Raw genomic sequence first — 5,897 nt, 5'->3', positions numbered from 1 at the left:
TGTCTCTCTCGTTTATGGGTTGCCAGAAATATCCAATGGCCCCATGGAGTTTTAGCACTCCCACAAGCCAAGCCAACCACAGAGCCTGACTGGGAATGGGAGGGGATGATGGGATAGGACTTAATAACAAAGTAGTACTTTGGAGTGGATTCGATCATTCAGCAAGCATCAGTTCTTCGGCGCTCAGCCTTCCTTATAGTCCAGCTCTCACAGCCATACGTTGCTACTGGGAAAACCATAGCTTTGATTATACGAACCTTTGTCGGCAAGGTGATGTCTCTGCTTCTTACTATGCTGTCTTCGTTTGCCATAGCTTTCCTCCCAAGGAGCAAGCGTCTTTTAATTTCATGGCTACAGTCACTGTCTGCAGTGATCTTGGAGCCCAAGAAAATAAAATCTGTCACTGCTTCCATTTCTTCCCCTTCTATATGCCAGGAAGTGGTCAGATGCCATGATCTTCATTTTTGTAATGTTGAGTTTCAAACCAGCTTTTGCACTCTCCACTTTCACCCTCAACAAGAGGCTCTTTAGATCCTCTTCGCTTTCTGCCATTAGGGTGGTATCGTCTGCATATCTGAGGTTGTTGATAATTCTCCCGGCAATCTTAATTCCGACCTGTGATTCATCCAACCCGGCATTTCTCATGATGTACTCTGCATATAAGTTAAATAATCAGGGTGACAATATGCAGCCTTGTCGTACTCCTTTCCCAATTTTGAACCAATCGGTTGTTCCATGTCTGGTTCTTACTGTTGCTTCTTGACCCTCGTACAGGTTTCTCAGGAGACAGGTCAGGTGGTCTGGTACTCCCATCACTTTAAGAATTTGCCACAGTTTGTTGTGATCCACACAATCAAAGGCTTTAGCGTAGTCAATGAAGCAGAAATAGACATTTTTCTGGAATTCTCTTGCTTTCTCCATGATCCAGCGAATGTTGGCGATTTAATCTCAGTGGAAAGCTGAATACCTCTTTAAGATTATGCCAGTTCTACAGAACAGCTAGAAGGCTAAAAGCAATCAGGTTTAGCTGATCAAAAGAGGGATTGTATACATGTGTGCACCTGCATTTGTGTGTGAGGGAGAGGGAGTGTGGGAGAGAGCTTGAATAAGAGAAAGAAAAGTAGTCAGTGCACAGACCCGATCTGACTCCCTCTCCTTCCTCTCCTACCCAGCAAGCAATGAAGCATTCATCGAGGGCAAGTGTGAGGGATGCCATCCCAAAGGGCTGGAGGAATTCTGCTTCTCCCTCAACCTGCTGGAGAAGAGAGAGACCATCCCCTCAGGTTAACTGTATCCCCTGTTCCCGACATGCGCATGTGCGCACAGACACACACGAACACCCATAAGCTCCTAGTTCAGAGTTCTAGTTGGAAAAGACAATCCCTTGTGTACCTCCCTCATTGGGATCTGCCCACTCCACTCCTGGACAAACAAGATGTGGGATTAATTGTGTTTGTTTGTTTGTTTGTTTATTTATTTATTTATCATATGGCACATTTACATCGCATTACAATAAAAACATAAAGCATAATAAATATGAAATGTCAAATATAAAATATAGACAGGAATATTACAAACGGATGTCTAGGTTACAGATACAGTTTTTTACTTCAGTTGTCACAGCCAGGAAATCAGCAAAGTTTCCATTGTAGGCTCGTTTTTGACACTCTGTCACTATGTGTTGGATAGTTTGTTTTTCAGCCCCACAATCACAATTTGATGATGTTGTTTTGCCCCATTTATAAAGGGCATCTGCACATCTACCATGACCCGTGCGAGTTCGGTTCAAGGTTGTCCATATCACACAGGGCTGGTCAAATCCAGGTGGTTTTTCCAAGATGCAGGGCAAGCTTCGACATTGTGGAGGGCAATTTCCTAGCCAATGTTCTTTCCACATGTTGTGGTTATTGAAATCATCTTCTAGAAGAGCTTTAGCAGTAGAAATGGCTGGATGTCTCGATCTTAACCTGTTTCGCTCCAAGTAGGTTACGTCATTTAATATTGGTAGCTGGAGATTTTCAATAATCTTCCGGTATTCTTGAAGAAGGGCGCTCTTTCGTCTTGCATCCAGAGGTGGTATATGGCTCAAAACAGACAGCCAGTATGTGGGAGTAGATCGTATCGTCCCACTAACAATATGCATTGGCTCATGCAGTTGTGTATCGATCTTTCTCGTGTGCAGACTATTAAGCCACACTGGGGCACAGTACTCTGCTGCTGAGTAAACCAGACTGAGTGCGGCTGTTCTCAGCGTATCCGCTGTCGAGCCCCAGCTAGTGCCGCATAGTTTGTGTAGAATGTTATTTCTACTCAGTTTGGCGGCAGTCTTCATCAAGTGTTCTTTATAGGAAAGTGTCCTATCCAGTGTGACCCCAAGGGATGCATGTTGTGATTGAGCTGGTTTCCCTTAAATTGAATGTTGAGCTCTCTGCCTGCTGATCTGTTACAAAGGTGGAAGCATGTTACTTCCGTCTTTGTTGGACTGGGCTGTAACCTCCACTTACAGAAATATTTATACAGTATGTCTACATCGGAAGTGAGGACATCTTCAGTTGTCTCAAAGGATTTATGTTGTGTGGCTATAGCCCAATCATCTGCATAGCCAAACTTCCTAGACTTTGTGTGTGGTATGTCAGCTATGTATAGACGGAAAAGGAGAGGTGCAAGAACTGAGCCTTGTGGTAGTCTGTTGTTTAAAATTTTAGGGACGCTAGTATCCTCTCCTATAGTCACAGAGAAAGTTCTTCCAGCAAGCACATTATCAATAAGTCGGGTAGTTTTTTGGCATGAGGTTACTTGTATTAATTTATAAAGTAGTCCATGTCTCCACACTGTATCATATGCTGCACTTAAATCTATAAAAGCAACTGATGTTTTTTGCTTTGCCTGATATCCTGCTTCTATATAGGTTGTTAGTGAAAGCACTTGATCAGTGCAGTTTCGTGCGGGGTGAAATCCAGCTTGTTCCACTGGAATTATCTGGAGTATCGTCTGGCTGATTCTATTATGCAGAAGCCTTTCGAGAAGCTTATAGACAGTGCTTAGCAGTGCGATTGGTCGATAGTTCTTTGGCTGGTCATTAATTGTGTGAGTGCGGCTAATGTGCGTAGTCTGAAAGTTGAAATATCCATGTGGGGGGGGGTGCCATATCAACAGTTGACAGCTGAGCTATCCCTCAAGTCAGCATCTTCTCCTCCTCAAGAGACGTGGATTCCCCACATGAACACAGGGGCTGGAACACTCCCTAAACTTCTAGAACTTTCCAAAGTGCTGTGCACTCTCTTCTCTCAGCAGGATTCAGAACAAGGTGCAAGGGGAAGGGGTTAACCCTTTCCTCCTCCACCACAGTTATAATGAATATCTGTTAACAGTTGCTATTAGCCCTTTGGGGAAAGCTCCTATTGGTGCTAATATAGGGCAGTCGGCACAACCACGCATAATTTTATAAACCACTATCATGCCCTCCCTTTCACCGCCTTTCCCCCCAAATTAAAAACGCCCAAACGTTTTCACTTTTCTCGTGCCGTTAAGGAAGGTGCTCAAAGCTTGACTGCACCTTCTCTGTCCAACGTATCCACTTGGAGATTGTTGCATAACACCTCTCTGAGACAAGCGCAGAAGCTAGTAGGCAATGTGAGGGGAATGCTTTCACCTTTGGCAGAAGTCAGTAGGAGCACTTCCCCCCTCTGCATTTTCTCCAGCACAATCCTGGCCTATGTGACTGATTCCGTGACCAAGGACAATATTTCAGTTAAGTTGTTTATGCGCCTCTCACAAGTAAAAGAAGGTTGCTCTGTGTTTCTGTAAGTTATAATAATAGCTGTTGAGTCTGAAGGCATCTGTTTCCCTTTCCTGGGAAATCACTGCCAGCTCAGACATGCACACACTTGCTTACCCTGAACCGCATCGCTATTTAAATGCCCCCAATTTGGAGAGACCCTTTTGGCACTCTTTGCTTTCCCTTTTTGTTTTTACGACCCTAAATTATTTGGTGTCATTTGCAAACTTGAGCACCGCACTGCTCACCCCTTCAGATAATTTGCGAACAAGTTAACAAGCACTGCTGCCAATTCGGTTCATTGGGGGACCCCACTGTATACATCCCTCCACGGTGACAACTGTCTGCTTATTCCTGCTCTCTGTTCTTTGGCCAGGTAGTGATCCATAAGAGGGACCGCTCTTCCTCTCCTACGACTGCCAAGTTTATTTGGGAGACTTTGGTGAGGGACTCTGTCAAAAGCCAAGACTCAGTTGTGATTCCAGAATTTGCAGCAGGAGGAGTCCTTGCAAGCGCTATCTCCTGTGGTAGCTTCATCACAAACTCTCCCCCCCCCCCGCTCCCTCTAGCATGACCAGTGTGGCCAGCCCATCTCCCGACTGGCAAGTCGCCTGATGCAAGATTTCGGATGCATCCATATTCCAGATTTTTGTGTGTCCTTTGGGGACGTCTTCAATCCCTACAAGCTGGCCATAGCCAAACTGTACTGGGGAACTCTGTTGACTGCACGGAGCTATCGTTTTGGGGCCAGGGCAGCCCTAAGACTTGCTTGCCACTGCATGGGGAAAAATCGAGATGATGCCTCCAGCTCTGGAATGGAGTTCCACATTTTTAAATGACACCCAGGGCTGGAAAGCACGTTTTGCTAAGTGGACTTAATATAAGCAAAATAACATTCTCTAACCCTTTTATTATATAAGGCTGCAATCCTACATTCACTTACCTGGGAGTAACTCAGCGGAGCTTACTGCTAAATAGACATGTTAAGGCTGTGCTGTAAACGTCTCTTCAGTCTCAGATCTGCACTTTGCTTGAGGACAAAGGATGTCAGGTTTCTGTAACATACGAACAACAGGAAATCCCTGCTGGGTCAGTCAAATGGTCCATGTGTCAAGCATAGGGCCCTGTCTCCTGCAATGACCCAGCAGAGGCCCCAATACATGGCCCCTGAGCATAGTATTAAGGAATTAGCTGCCCTCCCACACTGTATTTCCCGAGAGGCTTTCATAAGAACACTGAGGTTACTTGGCAGAAATAAAGGGATTTGTTTTTCTCCGTCTTTGCTCTCCCCTTATGGGCTGCCAGTGCCGGAGATATCCAATTGTCCACTGGGGTTTTCACACTCCCCCAAGCCAAGCCAATCACAGAGCTTGACTAGGAAGTGGAGGGGATGATGGGCTTTTGCTAGAAGTCGTCTTTTGCTAGATTCCACTGCAGCCAGCTACAACGCATGTAGATACCCCAGCATGGCTGTTCCAAGGGCTTCATCACACAAGGCTAACAATCCTGCAATTTGCTGGGGCTTCTGCTTCTGGAATCTTTGTGGGTCCTTTCCACATGGCTTCTCAAAAATACTAAACCTCTCGATAAAGTCTGTGTGTTTCATTACAAAGCCACCAGGTGGCACAGTTGTTTTATTTGCAATAAAGCGACTTTAAAGAGTATATAATTTACATTGACTCCATGGTGGGAGGAGGGAAAATGCAGAACTTGTCATGGAAAAACAACGCAATAGAGCTCACAAAGAGCGGGAGGTGCCCTGGAGGAGGACTGCATCGTGTGCAGGTCCCGCAAACTTCTGTGAATAACCAATCTCCATCGCAGGATAAAAGCCCTGCGTGAAAGAGGCCCCAGGAGAGCTATCTGCCTTCAAAACCTGCTTTTGGCTTAAGCCACAGGACTACGCAGGCACCTCCTTCTCCACCTCACCCATCCCAAATAGGGTGCTACAGAACAGCACCAAAGATGTACAGGACCCCACGTTGGCCAGTGAGCTGGCAAAGAGCTCTTCTGGTGTTCTTTGGTGTTTAATGATGACTGCTTCTGAAGTTGGGCAAGCGAGGAAGGAAGTACCCTTTCATCCCAATCATTACCCCTATTCTGAGTGAATGAACATGTC

The 5,897-nt window shown here is 45.5% G+C and overlaps 1 long non-coding RNA gene across 1 annotated transcript in view; it reads left to right on the top strand.

Moving 5' to 3' along the window:
- LOC146356295 (uncharacterized) overlaps nucleotides 1–5,897 on the top strand; it is an 867,031-nt gene that overhangs the window by 123,477 nt on the left and 737,657 nt on the right. The gene's annotated exons all lie outside the window — the stretch shown is intronic.

The sequence above is a fragment of the Heloderma suspectum genome, chromosome 2 (genome assembly GCF_057233095.1).
Source record: "Heloderma suspectum isolate Gila_16-S chromosome 2, 16-S_ref, whole genome shotgun sequence".
In the NCBI taxonomy this organism is placed as follows: Eukaryota; Metazoa; Chordata; class Lepidosauria; order Squamata; family Helodermatidae; genus Heloderma; species Heloderma suspectum.
This window is presented reverse-complemented; position numbering and strand designations above follow the sequence as displayed.